Source organism: Bubalus kerabau, chromosome 7 (assembly GCF_029407905.1).
Source record: "Bubalus kerabau isolate K-KA32 ecotype Philippines breed swamp buffalo chromosome 7, PCC_UOA_SB_1v2, whole genome shotgun sequence".
In the NCBI taxonomy this organism is placed as follows: domain Eukaryota; kingdom Metazoa; phylum Chordata; class Mammalia; order Artiodactyla; family Bovidae; genus Bubalus; species Bubalus kerabau.
In genome coordinates, this window is record NC_073630.1 from 66,013,038 (window position 1) to 66,030,240 (window position 17,203).

The window sequence follows — 17,203 nt, forward strand, 5'->3', positions numbered from 1 at the left end:
ATTCTAAAAAGTAATATAAGCAATGTTTTGTGGGACTTCTGAATTTGAAAATTTTGTTCACTATGAGTGAAAGTGATTAGATTCTACATCATATAAGCAGAAGTATTATTTAAGATGAACATGATGCAACTGAGGATCTTGAATTTAGTTTTAGAGTGGCTAGACCATGGACTCAGGAGGATAGTACATATTAGAGCTTATGAAAAATAAAGCTGATAGCAGATTACAATTATCTTTTTATAAGATGTGGTGCAATGGAGAACACAGATATTTTGTGTATTCTAGGTATAAAATATTTAATATATAAATTAAAGCAGTACACAATTATTGAAAGAGTTGGGGTCAAGGGAGCCACAATTTAAGACCTCAGCCTGAAACCTCAAGTAGATGGTTAAGTTCTCATCTGAAAGCTTCTGGAATTCTTGAGCATCTCCAGGAAGGTCCCAACAACCTGCTCAGGTTTCAGTGGTGAGGCTGGTGGTTCTTGGGTTCCCTAGGAAGACTGTGGGTCTCATGTTTGTCCACACATCTGAAAGAAACTGCCTCTGGAAAAATAATCACTTCATACAAATCTCATGAAAATGCTTCTCATTGGCAAGTCCTAACTCAGAACCGGGCCAAGGAGAGGATGGTGGGAATTATAGAATATAGTCCTTACCTTTACAGTGCTTACCTATAGTCCTAGAAATGACTTTGGAAGGGAAAAATAGGTCATGATAAATTGACAGTGGACTCTCCACCTCGTTGTTAATGGTAACTTCAGGGAAATATGGGAAATTATGTTTCAGATATAAAAAACTGAAATATATTGACAAAGTAGATATTGGAGAAAGAAAATTGAACATTCAATGTACAAAGTATCTTCTATTTGTATAGGCAAAATATAGAATTCCTTCTCAGTTTACAGTAAATTACTTTAAAATTTACTTTACTTTAGTAAAGTACTTCAGAATGCTAGTTAAAGAACATGACCTAAAAGGATAATTTGCTTTACAGTGGTTTAGCTACAGGTTTCTATGGTGCATATATAGTAAGTATCTGCCCAGCTCATGAACCAATAATCTCTCCTTTGCTAAGGAAACCTATGAAAACCCGAGTCCCCAAAGCCACATAATGAAATCCTTGTTGATAGGTTGCTTGGATCATGGGAAGGCATTTGGCTCAACAAGTTTGTAAGATTCTTCCTCCAGGCAATTTTAGGTGAGTGTGGGCTTCTCCTGAACATACCAGAGCTAACCTTGGGAACTCTGGACTAGCCAAAGTCTACATGCCGTGTAGACTGGGAAGCTGATCTGTTGTTGTTCAGTCGCTAAGTCATGTTTGACTCTTAACGACCCCGTGGACTGCAACACGCCAGGTTTCCCAGACTTTCACTGTCTTCCGGAGTTTGCTCAGATTCATGTCCATTGAGTCGGTGATGCCATCCAACCATCTCATCCTCTGTCGTGCCCTTCTCCTCCTGCCTTCAATCTTTCCCAGCAGCAGGGTCTTTTCCAATGAGTCAGCTCTTTGCATCAAGTGGCCAAAGTATCAGAGTTTTAGCTTCAGCAGTAGTCCTTCCAGTGAATATTCAAGGTTCTATGGAGACAGACAAATAAAAAGCAAGTCCAGAGAGGAGCAAGTTAGGAGTGCAGCGAGAGCTCTGCTGCTGCTTAGTCCCTCAGTCACGGGACTGTGCGAACCTATGGACTCCAGGTTTCCAATTCCTTGTTGCAGTCTCTTTGGAGACCTGGAGTCACTACCCTTGGATTCTGCAAAATATCCATGTCTATCTAGCAAATTCTACCTCCTCCATCAGTCTAAGCTATATTTTTATTTTTCTTCATGTGTCTCAAGTTGCCTTCTGTTAATTGAAATCATAAACCACTAACCAAGGACGTTCATTACATTTAAACTACTATTCAATTCAGGAATATGTCAATTTAATTCAAGAGAGTCTTTAAAGAACAAAATAATGTCATTATTGCCTTCATATTCCCTTTTTGATTCATTAAGTCGTTTCCACATTCTTATTTTTCATGCTGTCCTATGAGTCTGGAACTTTTACCTGACTACTCCTCTCCTTTCTCCCATCTTTCTAACCTATAAGAAGATGAAAAGAGAAATAAAATTTGAAACTCAAACCACGTGGTTATAGATTTGCTATAAGTGCCAGTAAATGAGAGACAATTAAATTTAATTACAAAAAATGAGGCTTCTAGAGGCTTTAAGGTAGATGTTCCTAAGCCTGTGGGACAAATAAAGTACAGCTTTATCGCTTAGCAATATAATCAAAGCTACACTCCAGAGAGAATGCACTGAATTTCACATCAAATGACAGATTGCCAACTTCTCTTCAGCAAGATAATTGGCCACACTGGTAAGAATATTATTGCTAATATAAAATATTGTAATAGGAAACCTGAACCAGGAATGGCAGATTTAGAAATGAGCTAAAAACCTGACAGAGAAATTTTCATTGTAATTGACTGTCATATAAGGCAAAAGAGAAATAAGTGAAAGACAGAGAGAGAGAGGGGAGCATTTCTTTTTGGCATAAGCCTTTACTGAAAAAAAATTAAGAAATGTATATTATTGCCAATATCTACTTCATCATTTTTATAAAAAAAAAGACAATTACTTCATGTATTATTTCTAAACATTGCTTTTGTATTATTGCATTAAAGCTAATTTTATTCACTTAGGCCAAGACACAATATGTGACCACAGAAACATTCAACAGGAAACATTTATGTCCTAAATAATTCAGGCAGCAGAAGAATTTAGATTACTTTAGTTTCTTTTAAATAATTTAGGGGTAGCTCTTAAAGACACTGAATAATCCACCCATGAACTGAGGAGCAAAATATGGTGCATAATTTTTAATATTTAAATCATAGATGTCTTTTCTCTTTTATTCCAGTATAATCAGTCTGAAAAGAATTCTTTTAAAAGGAATGGGTTATGAGTAGACTTTCAAGATATCAGCTCTTAACAGCTTATTGACACTTTGGAATGTTTTACAAGGAGCTAGAAGAAGGCAATGGCACCCCACTCCAGTACTCTTGCCTGGAAAATCCCATGGATAGAGGAGCCTGGTAGGCTGCAGTCCATGGGGTCGCTAGAGTCGGACACGACTGAACGACTTCACTTTCATTTTTCACTTTCATGCATTGGAGAAGGAAATGGCAACCCACTCCAGTGTTCTTGCCTGGAGAATCCCAGGGACGAGGAGCCTGGTGGGCTGCCGTCTATGGGGTCGCACAGAGTCGGACACGACTGAAGCAACTTAGCAGCAGCAGTAGCAGATCATAGCCTAATCTAAGGCCCAGCTAGTATAAAGCCTTGCAATGCTTCTCTTGTATGATGCACTTAACACAAATCATTTTCCCTTTTCTCTGTATTTCACATTATATGTTCCTATATCTCCATTGCAGGCAGATGGTAAAGAGTCTTCCTGCAATGTAGGAGACCCGGATTCCATTCCTGGGTCAGGAAAACCCCCTAAAGAAGGGAATGGCAACCCACTCCAGTTTTCTTGCCCAGAGAATTCCATGGACAGAGGAGGTTGGACAGGACATGGGGTAGCAAAAAGTCAGACACGGCTGAGTAACTAACACTTTCAGAGTCCTCTTGAATGTTTGGGATATTGCTCCTAAAGGATATTAGTCCTTTGGCAATTAAAAATGCTTTCAATGTTAGAATAGAATAAGGTGTGTTCAGGTACACCAGAGTCAAAGATTTTGGTGTAGAATATTTCAAAAACTTTATAGGAGATGTAGATGATGAAGTCACAGAATTCCTTTCCTTGACCAACGGCCAATCAAGCCATTTGCTCCCATCATTATGTGAATTGAATTGTTTAGTGTTAAAACACAACAACATTGTTGCAACAATGCATAATTAAAATTAAGCTTAGTTATTAGGATAAGGCAAACTTTCAATACATTTACATAATGAAGTGGTTGGGTTTAGAAATTTTGTTTCTATAATAGGATTTTATTAAATACATAACCTTAAAATAAAGAGAGATAAGTAAATTAAATACTTATAAGCTTATTACATTTGCTAGCTCATTAAATTTAAGTAAATAAACAGGTAATTTACCCTTTCACAGGATTGTTTATTTAAATGCTTCCAAAGAGAACAGTTGCAACTTGCTTTTTAAATTTTTTTTATTGATGTTTTACAGGTTTTTCCTTTGTTGCTTTTTTTTTTTTGGCAATATTTTAGTTTATTTTAAAGTCAACAGTAACTGAGATATAATTTTATATGATAAAATTAAGATTTAGAATTTTATCAACAGTATACACCTGCTTAACTACCATCCCAATGAACATAGCACATTTCCATCCTTCCAAAAACTTCTGCTGTGCCCATTTGCTGTCAGTCCCTCTTGCTATCACATCCTCCAGAATCAGGCAGACCTGATTTCTATTATTATGTACAGTTTCGCATGTTTTAGAATTTCTTATACACAAAATCATACTGTAATTATCCTTTTGTGTCTATTTTAGTTCACTTAGCATAATGCCTATGAGATTCATCGCTATTATTGCATGCATCAGTATTTCATTGCATTTACTTAACTATCGGTATTATGTCATATAAATGCACTACAACTTGTTCATACTATTGATGGACTTTTAGGCTATCTCCAGCTTTTGGCTTTTGTGATATTACATTAAATTAAATTATTTAATAAAATAACTTAAATAAATAATTGAAATTCTGAAATAATTTCAAACAGATAAAATTTATAAGAATACAAAAAATTTAGTTTTCCTCTAGTTATTTAAGGATTAGTTGATGGTATAATATTACATTATGCCCAAATAATTTGGTGTATAATTCTTATAAACAAGGACATTCTCCTACATAATCACAATTATCAAAATTAATATTGATATATTATCATCATTGATTCTATAGACCCTTTTTAAAGTTCACCAGTTTTCCCGAGTTTAAACCAGGAGTGCAGGTTACAATTTCTTTAATGCCTTTCAATCAGAAACAGTTATTCAGTCTGTCCTTGCCTTTCCTGATGTGAATAATTTTTGAAGATGAGAGTCAGTTACCTTGTAAAATGTTCTTTAGTTGGGATTTTGCGTGATGTTTTTCCATGATTAGATTCAGGTTATGCATTTTTTGGGCAATAATATCAGAGAAACAACGCTGTCTTCTTTTCACTGTTTCTAGTTAGGTGGTACAAAATTTTAATTTATCTAGTTATGCGTGATGTTAACTTGACCATTTGATTAAAGTGACATCTGCTATGTTTCTCCATGTAAAATTACTCATGTGTCCTTTTGTGATTAATAAGTATTTTTTAGAGAGTGACTGTGAGACTATATACGTTCCCACTGTACATCAAACTTTATTCATTTTAGCATCCACTGATATATCTTGGGTAAATTGATATTACTATAGCATATTGTGATTTTTCTAATTCTATGATTTACTTCATATTTATTAGTTGAAATTATGCCAAGAGAAAATGCTTTCTCTTATCGGCACTCATTCATTCATTTATATTAGTATGGATTCACAGATTCATATTTTTGTAAATGGCTTTTAATTTGCTAATGACTATTTACTAAATGAAAAATGAAAGTAAGTGTTATTTGCTAAGTTGTGTCCAACTCTTTGCAACCCCATGGACTATATAGCCCACCAGCTCCTCTGTCCATGGAATTCCCCAGGCAAGAATACTGGAGTGGGTAGCCATTCCCTTCTCCAGGGTATCTTCCCAACCTAGGATCAAATGTGTGTCTTCTGCATTGCAGGCAGACTCTTTGCCATCTGATCCACCAGGGAAATAGTCATTATTTGTTATTCAAATTGTTCTAAATATGGCCAGAGAGTCTCAATGGGCATACTCTCCCACTTATTTATTTATTTATTTTTTACTTTTTAAAAATTGGAAGATAATTTCTTTACAATGTTGTGTTAGTTTTTTCTGTAAAGCAAAGTGAATCAGCTATAAGTATACTGATGTCCTTTCCTTCTTGAGTCTCTGTCCCACCCCCCCAACCCATCCCACATCTTTAGGTTGTCATAGGTCACACAGAGTTGGACATGACTGAAGCAACTTAGCAGCAGCAGCAGCAGAGCGCTAGGTTGGGCTCCTTGTGTTATACAGCAACTTCCCACTAGCTATCTATTTTACACATGGTAATGTATATGTGTCAATGCTACCCTCTCAATTTATCTCCTTCCCCCACTATGTCCATAAGTCTATGTCTGCATCTCTATGCCTGCTCTGGAAACAGGTTTGTCAATATAATTTTTCTGGAGTCCATGCATATGCATTGTTATACAATATTTGTTTTCCTCTTTCTGACACTTCATTCTGTGTAACAGGCTCTAGGTTCATCCACCTCACTGACTCAGATTTGTTCCTTTTTATGGCTGAGTAATATCCCATGAGATGAATAGATAGAATAAGTTGTGGTATATATATACCACAACTTATTCTATCTATTCATCTGTCGATGGGCATCTAGATTGCTTGCATGTCTTAGTTATTGTAAATAGAACTGCAGTGAACATTGGAGTACATGTGTCTTTTTCGATTATGGTTTTCTCAGGATATATACCCAGATATTGCATTGCTGGGTCATATGGTAGTTTTACTCCTAGTTTTTAAAGAAATCTCCATACTGTTCTCCACAGTGGCTCTATCAGTTTACATTTCCACCAGCTGTGCTAGAAGGTTACCTTTTCTCCACATCCTCTCCAGCATTTATTGTTTGTAGATTTTTTGATGATGGCCATTCTGACAGGTATGAAGAGATACCTCATTATAGTTTTAATTTGCATTTCTCTAATAATGAGCGATGTTGAGCACCTTTTCATGTGTTTATTAGCCATCTGTATGTCTTCTTTGGAGAAATGTCTTTTTAGGTCTTCTGCCTATTTTTTAATTGGGTTGTTTGTTTTTCTGATTTGAGCTACATGAACTGCTTGTATATTTGGGGATTTGTCAGTTGCTTCATTTGCAATTATTTTCTCCTGTTCTCAGGGTTGTCTTTTCTTCTTGTTTATGGTTTCCTTTGCTGTGCAAAAGCTTTTAAGTTTAATTAGGTCCCATTTGTTTATTTTTGTTTTTATTTGCATTAATCTAGGAGGTGAGTAGAGAAAATTATGCTGTGATTTATGTCAAATAATGTCCTGTGTTTTCCTCTAAGGCTTTTACAGCTTCTAGTTTGATCTTTAATCCATTTTGAATTTATTTTTGTGTATGGTGTTAGGAAGTGTTCTAATTTCATTCTTTTACATATAGCTGTCTGATTCTCCCAGCACCCCTTATGGAAGAGACACTCTTTTTCCTGTTGTATATTCTTGCCTCCTTTGTCAAAGATAAGGTGTTCACAGGTGCCCGGGTTTATCTCTAGGTTTTCTAGCTTGTTCCATTGGTCTATATTTCTGTGTTCATGTCAGTATTATACTGTCTTGATGACTGTAGCTATGTGGTATGGTCTGAAATCAGGAAGGTTGATTCCTCCAGCTCCATTTTTCTTTCTCAAGATTGCTTTCGCTATTTGGGGTGTTTTTTGTTTCCATATAAATTGTGAAACTTTTTGCTCTAGTTCTGTGAAAAATGCCATTGATAATTTGATAGGGATTGCACTGAATCTATAGATTGCTTTGGGTAGTACAGTCATTTTCACAATATTGATACAAGAACATGATATACTTCTCATCTGTTTGTCTTGTTTTTTATTTCTTTCATGAGTATCTTATAGTTTTCTGTATACTGGTCTTTTGTCTCCTTCAGATCAGATCAGTCGCTCAGTCGTGTCCAACTCTTTGCGACCCCATGAAGCGCAGGTAGGTTTATTTAGATAATATTTTTAAGTTAAAATTTTTGTTCTTTAAGGTCTTCATTATTTTTCAAACACTTTCTTCTTTCTAATACAAGATTTTCCAGGCTAATTTTTTCAATTTTCTTCAGTTCAGTTCTTAGCTTGAGCTTTTAAATTGATCATTTCATCAAGGAACTCTAGTTTCTTCTAATGGAAATATGTATTTAGAAACCAGTATCTGAACACTATACCTAGTGTTTGTCTCTGTTGGGGTGTCGCTGCTCCAGGCCTTCTCAGTGGACATAGGAGATATTTATCTATCTAGTCATATTGATTCCTTCAATTCCAATTCAGCAGCGATTGCATAATCTTCAATGTATTCCTTAGTGAATTCATCCTTCCAGTATGTTTCCAATCTCCCATTGCTGCCACCACCTCCTTACTACTTATGAAGATGTTATCCCCTTGCTTAGGCTCTGCTGTCGACCTGCAGAGCACCTGCCAATGAGCAGACACACTCTTCATCACTCCAAATGGCCACACTCTTCCCAGCCTACACTGACACCTTCCTTGCTTGCCTCCTCCTAATGGCTAAATTATTCAGAGAGAAAGAAAGGAAGGAAAGAAGGTAAATGGGTGGCAATTATATTTAAATAGCTTGTCATCTCACAAATTTTTGGAGTTATCTATCCAAATTGCTACGTCAGGGTAACAAGCCTAATATAGAGAACAAACTGTGCCTTTTTTTATTTTTATGTAAGGAGCATGCTGATTAACATATTATTAATTTGTAATGATTGAATTTAACTAACAACTATAGTATCAGAGGTTTAGAACTAAATGAAAAATTGAAATTCATCACCCATGCCAGGTAGGATGGGATGAAAAATGTAGAATGAAGTGAAATGAAAGTCACTCAGTCATGTCTGACTCTTTGCGATCCTATGGACTAAGTCCATGGAATTCTCCAGGCCAGAATACTGGAGTGGGTAGACTTTCCCTTCTCCAAGGGATCTTCCCAACCCAGGAATCCAACCAGGATCTCCTGCATTGCAGGCAGATTCTTTACCAATTAAGCTGTCAGGCAAGAAATGTAGAATAACTTTCCTAAAGTCATAATTAGGAAGCGGCACTTCCCAGGTGGTGCTAGTGGTAAAGAATCTGCCTGCCAATTCAAGAGACAGGAGAGATGTAGGCTTGATCCCTGGGTCAGGAAGATTTCCTAAAGAAGGAAATGGCAAACCACTTCAGTATTCTTTCCTGAAAACTTCTCATGGACAGAGGAGACTGGTGGGCTACAGTCCATGGGGTGTAAGGAGTTGGACATGACTGAACTTGCATGCAAACTCAGAATATTTCAGTTTAGTTAGCAAAAATTCACTTACACAACGTTTTCATAGTGGTAGAAGTAGGGTTCAAATACAGATTGTATGATTCTTGGGCTTCCCAGGTGGCTCAATGGTAAAGAATCTTGCTGCCAATGTAGAAGCTGCAGGAAATGTGTATATGATTTCTGGGTTGGGAAGATCCCCTGGAGGAGGAAATGGCAACCCACTCCGTATTCTTGCCGGGGTAATCCCATGGACAGAGAAGCCTGATGAGCTACAGTCCATGGGGTCGCAAAGGGTTGGACACCACCCTTATGGCAGAAAGTGAAGAGGAACTAAAAAGCCTCTTGATGAAGGTGAAAGAGGAGAGTGAAAAAGTTGGCTTAAAACTCAACATTCAGAAAACGAAGATCATGGCATCTGGTCCCATCACTTCATGGGAAATAGTTGGGGAAACAATGGAAACAGCGTCAGACTTTATCTTTTTGGGCTCTAAAATCACTGCAGATGGTGACTGCAGCCATGAAATTAAAAGACGCTTACTCCTTGGAAGAAAAGTTATGACCAACCTAGATAGCATATTGAAAAGCAGAGACATTACTTTGCCAACAAAGGTCCATCTAGTCAAGGCTATGGTTTTTCCAGTGGTCATGGATGGATGTGAGAGTTGGACTGTGAAGAAAGCTGAGTGCCGAAGAATTGATGCTTTTGAACTGTGGTGTTGGATAAAACTCTTGAGAGGCCCTTGGACTGCAAGGAGATCCAACCAGTCCATCCTAAAGGAGATCAGCCCTGGGATTTCTTTGGAAGGAATGATGCTAAAACTGAAACTGCAGTACTTTGGCCACTTCATGCAAAGAGTTGCCTCATTGGAAAAGACTCTGATGCTGGGAAGGATTGGGGGCTGGAGGGGAAGGGGACGACAGAGGATGAGATGGCTGGATGGCATCACTGACTCGATGGACATGAGTCTGAGTGAACTCCGGGAGTTGGTGATGGACAGGGAGGCCTGGAGTGCTGCGATTCATGGGGTTGCAAAGAATCGGACATGACTGAGTGACTGAACTGAACTGAAAGCAACTGAGCACACACATATGTATGATTCTAAATCTTTTCTGCTATGCTGGAGAACCTCTCTTTATTTTGGGCAGAGGTCCACACAATCTGTTACTATTAATAAAATTGGCTTAATAAAAATAATTTCTTGTTTATATTCAGGCATAATTTAGAGGTATTATGGATTCAGTTCCAGACCACTATAATAAAGCAAAAATTGCAATAAAGCGATTCACATGAATTTCTGGTTTTCAGGGCACATGGAAGTTATGGTCACACTATACTATAGTCTGTTAATTGTACAATAGTACTATGTCTAAAAAAACAATTTGCATATTTTAATAAAGATATTTTATCACTGAAAAGATGCTAACAATCTTCTTAGTCTTTATCTTTCACTGGTTGTCTCATTTTAAAAAAAATTATTTTTATTGAAGTATAATTGATTTACAATGTTGTGTTAACTTCTACTGTACAGAAAAATTGTTCAGTTACATACACACACATTTTGTTTTTCTTTTTCATTATTTTTTTTTCATTTGGATTCTTTTCATTATGGTTTTCTTTACAGGAAATTGAGCATAGTTCCCTGTACTGTACAGAAGGAACTTGTTGCTTATTAATTCTAGTTGGCATCTGTTAATTCTCACCCCCCACTCCATCCCTTTCTTCCCCTCCCACTTGGCAATCACAAATAGGTTCTCTGCGTCCATGAGTCTGTCAGTTTCATAAATAAGTTAATTTGTGTCATGTTTTATACTGTATGATATGTGTCTTTCTCTTTCAGACTCACTTCACTTTGTATGATCATCTCTAGGTCCACCCATGTTGCGGCAAATGACATTATTTCATTCTTTTTTATGGCTGAGTACTATTCTATTGTAGATATGTACACATCTACTTTACCCATTCATCTGTTGATCAACATTTAGGCTGTTTCCATGTCTTGGCCTTTGTAACTAGTGCTTCTATGAACATGGGGGTGCATGTATCATTTTTGAATGATAGTTTTGTCCAAATATATGCCCAGAAGTGGGATTACTGGATCATATATGGTTGCCTCATTGTTGTCAGGGTGGTGGCTGCTGAAGGTTAGGAATGATTGTAGCAATTTCTGAAAATAAGACAACAGTGAAGTTTTCTTCATTCATTGATTCTTCCTTTAAAGAGCAATTTCTCTGTAACATGCTTAATAAAACTTTACATACAGTAAAACTTCTTTCAAAATTGGAGTGAATACTCACAAACTCTGATGCTATTTTCATGGTGCTTTTGCAGCTAAGTCATGTCTGACTCTTGCATCCCCAAGGGCTGTAGCCTGCCAGGGTCCTGTGTCCATGGGATTTCCCAGGCAAGAATACTGGAGTGGGTTGCCATTTCCTTCTCCAGGGTATCTTCCCAACCCAGGGTGCTTTAGCAACTAAGTTTATATAATATTTCTAATCCCTTGTCATTTCAACAATGTTCACAACATCTTTACCAGGAGTAGATCCCATCTCAAGAAACCACTTTCTGTGCTCATTCATAAGAAGCAATTTTTCATCCCCTAACGTTTTATCATGAGATTACAGAAATTCAGTAATATCTTCAGGCTCCACATTGAATTCTAGTCCTTTTTTTTACTGTTTCCATCACATCTGCAGTGGCAGGAACCTCCACTGAAGAATGAACCCAAGTCATCTACAAGGATTTGAATCAACTTCTTCTAAGCTCCTGTCAATGTTGATATTTTGACTTCTTCTCATGAATTATGAATGTTCCTAATTGCATCTTGAATGGTGAGTCCTTTTTGGAAAATTTTCAATTTAGTTGCCCAGATTCATCAGAGGAATCACTATCTTTGGCAGCAGCAGCCTTACAAAATGTATTTCTAAAGTAATAAAACTTGAAAGCTGAAATTACACTTTGAGCCATGAGCTGTAGAATGGATGTTGTGTTAGCAGCAGCCATGTCCATCTCCATTAGAGCTCTTGGGTGATGAAGTGCATTGTCAGTGAGCAGTAATTTTTTGAAAGAAATATCTTTTCTTTTTCAGCAGTAGCTCTCAACAGTGGGCTTAAATTTTCAGAAAATCATGTTGTGAACAGATGTGCTGTCATACAGACTTTGTTGTTTTATTGATAAGTATAGGTAGCACAGATTTAACATAAATTTTAGGGCCCTCATATTTTTGGAATGGTAAATGAAGATTGGGTTCAACTTAAAGTCACCAGCTGCATTATCTCCTAACAGAGAGTTAAACTATCCTTTGAAGCTTTGAAGCTGGGCTTTGATTTCTCCTCTCTAGCTATGAAAGTCTTAGATGATATCTCTTTCCAATGTAAAGCTGTTTCATCTACATTGAAAATCTAGTATTTAATGTGGTCACCTTCATTTATTATCTTAGCATGATCTTCTAGATAACTTGCAACGACTTCTACATCAGTACTTGCAGCTTCATCTTGTATTTTATGTTATGAAGATGGCTTTTTTTCCTTAAACCTCATGAATCCACCTTTGCAAGTTTTAAGCTTTTTCTTTTTTTCTGCAGCTTCCTCATCTCTTTCAGCCTTCATAGAATTGAAGAGTTAGTGCTTTGCTCTGGATTAGGCTTTGGCTTAAGGGAATGTTGTGATTGTTTTGATTTCTATCCAGACCATAACAACTTTCTCCATATCACCAATAAGCTTACTTTCCTTTCTTATTATTCATGTGTTCACTGGAGTTCAGTTCAGTTCAGTCGCTCAGTCGTGTCTGACTCTTTGTGACCCCTTGAATCACAGCACACTAGGCCTCCTTGTCCATCACCAAATCCTGGAGTTCACTCAAACTCATGTCCATCGAGTCTGTGATGCCATCCATCCATCTCATCCTCTGTGGTCCCCTTCTCCTCCTGTCCCCAATCCCTCCCAGCATCAGGGTCTTTTCCAATGAGTCAACTCTTCACATGAGGTGGTCAAAGTATTGGAGTTTCAGCTTCAGGATCAGACCTTCCAATGGACACCCAGGACTGATCTCCTTTAGGATGGACTGGTTGGATCTCCTTACAGTCCAAGGGACTCTCAAGAGTCTTCTCCAACACCACAGTTCAAAAGCATCAATTCTTTGGCACTCAGCTTTCTTCACAGTCCAACTCTCACATCCATACATGACCACTGGAAAAACCATAGCCTTGACTAGACGGACCTCCGTTGGCAAAGTAATATCTCTGCTTTTCAATATGCTATATAGGTTGGTCATAGCTTTCCTTCCAAGGAGTAAGCATCTTTTAATTTCATGGCTGCAATTACCATCTGCAGTGATTTGGAGCCCAAAAAGATAAAGTCTGACACTGTTTCCACTGTTTCCCCATCTATTTCCCATGAAGTGATGGGACCGGATGCCATGATCTTCGTTTTCTGAATGTTGAGCTTTAAGCCAACTTTTTCACTCTCCTCTTTCACCTTCATCAAGAGGCTTTTTAGTTCCTCTTCACTTTCTGCCATAATGGTGGTGTCATCTGCATATCTGAGGTTATTGATATTTCTCCTGGCAATCTTGATTCCAGCTTGTGCTTCCTCCAGTCCAGAGTTTTTCATGATGTACTCTGCATATAAGTTAAATAAGCAAGGTGACAATATACAGCCTTGACGGACTCCTTTTCCTATTTGGAACCAGTCTGTTGTTCCATGTCCAGTTCTAACTGTTGCTTCCTGACTTGCATACAGGTTTCTCAAGAGGCAGGTCAGGTGGTATGGTATTCCCATCTCTTGAAGAATTTTCTACAGTTGATTTGTGATCCACACAGTCAAAGGCTTTGGCATAGTCAATAAAGAAGAAATAGATGTTTTTCTGGAACTCTCTTGCTTTTTCCATGATCCAGTAGATACTGGCAATTTGATCTCTGGTTCCTCTGCCTTACTAAAACCAGGTTGAACATCTGGAATTTCACAGTTCACATATTGCTGAAGCCTGGCTTGAAGAATTTTGAGAATTACTTTACTAGCATGTGAGATGAGTGCAATTGTGCGGTAGTTTGAGCATTCTTTGGCATTGCCTTTCTTTGGGATTGGAATGAGAACTGACCTTTTCCAGTCCTGTGGCCACTGCTGAGTTTTCCAAATTTGCTGGCATATTGAGTGCAGCACTTTCACAGCATCATCTTTCAGGATTTGGAATAGCTCAACTGGAATTCCATCACCTCCACTAGCTTTGTTCGTAGTGATGCTAAGGCCCACTTGACTTCACATTCCAGGATGTCTGGCTCTAGGTTAGTGATCACACCATTGTGATTATCTGGGTCGTGAAGTTCTTTTTTGTACAGTTCTTCTGTGTATTCTTGCCACCTCTTCTTAATATCTTCTGCTTCTGTTAGGTCCATACCATTTCTGTCCTTTATCAAGCCCATCTTTGCATGAAATGTTCCTTTGGTATCTCTAATTTTCTTGAAGAGATCTCTAGTCTTTCCCATTCTGTTGTTTTCCTCTATTTCTTTGCATTGATCACTGAGGAAGGCTTTCTTATCTCTCCTTGGTATTCTTTGGAACTCTGCATTCAGATGCTTATATCTTTCCTTTTCTCCTTTGCTTTTCACTTCTCTTCTTTTCACAGCTATTTGTAAGGCCTCCCCAGAGAGCCATTTTGCTTTTTTGCATTTCTTTTCCATGGGGATGGTCTTGATCCCTGTCTCTTGTACAGTGTCACGAACTTCTGTCCATTGTTCATTAGGCATTCTATCAGATCTAGTCCCTTAAATCTTTTTCTCACTTCCACTGTATAATCATAAAGGATTTGATTTAGGTCATATCTGAATGGTTTAGTGGTTTCCCCACTGTCCTCAATTTAAGTCTGAAATGGCAGTAAGGAGTTCATGATCTGAGCCACAGTCAGCTCCCAGTCTTGCTTTTGCTGACTATGTAGAGTTTCTCCATCTTTGGCTGCAAAGAATATTATCAATCTGATTTTGGTGTTGACCATCTGGTGATGTCCATGTGTAGAGTCTTCTCTTGTGTTGTTGGAAGCGAGTGTTTGTTATGACCAGTGCGTTCTCTTGACAAAACTTTATTAGTCTTTGCCCTGTTTCATTCCATACTCCAAGGCCAAATTTGCCTGTTATTCCCGGTGTTTCTTCACTTCCTACTTTTGCATTCCAGTCCCCTATAATGAAAAGGACATCTTTTTTGGATGTTAGTTCTAAAAGGTCTTGTAGGTCTTCATAGAACCATTCAACTTCAGCTTCTTCAGTGTTATTGGTTGGGGCATAGGCTTGGATTACTGTGATATTGAATGGTTTGCCTTGGAAATGAACAGAGATCATTCTGTTATTTTTGAGATTGCATCCAAGTACTGCATTTTGGTCTCTTTTGTTGACCATGATGGCTACTCCATTTCTTCTAAGGGATTCCTGCCCACAGTAGTAGATATAATGGTCATCTGAGTTAAATTCATCCATTCCAGTCCGTTTTAGTTCGCTGATGCCTAGAATGTCGACGTTCATTCTTGCCATCTCGTTTGACCACTTCCAATTTGCCTTGATTCATGGACCGGACATTCCAGGTTCCTATGCAATATTGCTCTTTATAGCATCAAACCTTGCTTCTATCACCAGTCACATCCACAACTGGGTATTGTTTTTGCTTTGGCTCCATCTCTTCATTCTTTCTGGAGTTATTTCTCCACTGATCTCCAGTAGATATTGGGCACCTACTGACCCAGGGAATTCCCCTTTCAGTATCCTATCATTTTGCCTTTTCATACTGTTCATGGGATTCTCAAGGCAAGAATACTGAAGTGGTTTGCCATTCCCTTCTCCAGTGGACGACATTCTTTCAGACCTCTCCACTATGATCCGCCTGTCCTGGGTGGCCCCACACAGCATGGTTTAGTTTCATTGAGTTAGACAAGGCTGTGGTCTGTGTGATCAGATTGGCTAGCTTTCTGTGATTATGGTTTCAGTGTGTCTGCCCTCTGATGTCCTCTCGCAACACCTACTCTCTTACTTGGGTTTCTCTTACCTTTGATGTGGGGTATCTTCATGGCTGCTCCAGTAAAACGCAGCTGCTCCTTACCTTTGATGAGGGGTATCTCCTCATGGCTGCCCCTCCTGACCTCGGACGTGGAGTAGCTCCTCTCAGTCCTCCTGCTCCTGTAAATTTCATTCAAGAACATTTCTTTTGCATCCACAACCTGGATGTTTGGTACAAGAGGCTTAGTTTTTGGCCATTCTTGACCTTCTTCATGCCTTCCTCACTGAGCTTGATCATTCTAACTTGTGACTTAAAGTGAGAGATGTGTGACTATCCTTTCACTTGGACACTTAGAGGTCAGTATAAAGTTACTAATTGACTTAATTTCAATATCTTTCTGTCTCAGAAACTAGGGAGACTCAAGGAGAGGGAGAGAGAAAGGGAATGGAGCAATCAGAAGACACGCATTTGCTGAGATAAGTTTGCTGTCCTATATTGATGTGGTTCATGGCATCTCAAAACAAACTACAAGGGTAACATCAAAGGTCACTGATCACAGATTATCATAAATATAATAATAATGAAAAAGTTTGAAATATTTCAAATTACCAAAATGTAACACAGAGACATGAACTGAGCAGATGCTGTTGGAAAAATAGCAATGATAGACTTCCTCTATGCGGAAGAAAGAAATAGAGTGTTTTGCTTGAGAAGTTCTAGCAAAAGCTCCATCATGTTTCACTGTTTTTCAATATGTCATATGTTCATCCCTTGACCACTGTGGCTAATTAGAGCTGTCTGCTGAAGTCAAATCTCCCGAGTCCTCAGGCAAGCTAGTAAAGTAGGGAGAACATAGCTTTCTACACGAACTTTGGAGTATTGTTTTAGAAGAAAACTAAAGGAATGTTAGGAGAGAAAAGCAAAGGATTTTACTAAATGTAATCCTAAAGAATTATTATCTGGTAAAGCTCTGATTCTATTGTAGCTAACTGCCATATACACCGCCCCAAAGGGCCAATGTACCTCACACAGGAATATTTCAAATGTACCTGAAGTTTTATGGTCACATCATGGCCAAGAACATGGGCATCCTGTGGTTTAAAAAGGG

At 38.1% G+C, this 17,203-nt stretch overlaps 1 long non-coding RNA gene across 1 annotated transcript; it reads right to left on the reverse strand.

Moving 5' to 3' along the window:
- Positions 1 to 673: 673 nt before the first annotated feature.
- LOC129657227 (uncharacterized) lies at positions 674 to 16,477 on the reverse strand. Its single transcript, XR_008716622.1, has 4 exons — positions 16,198 to 16,477; positions 2,048 to 2,082; positions 1,228 to 1,578; positions 674 to 798 (listed from the first exon to the last, which is right to left on the reverse strand). It is a non-coding gene; the product is annotated as an uncharacterized LOC129657227 (long non-coding RNA).
- Between the last annotated feature and the right edge of the window lie 726 nt (positions 16,478 to 17,203).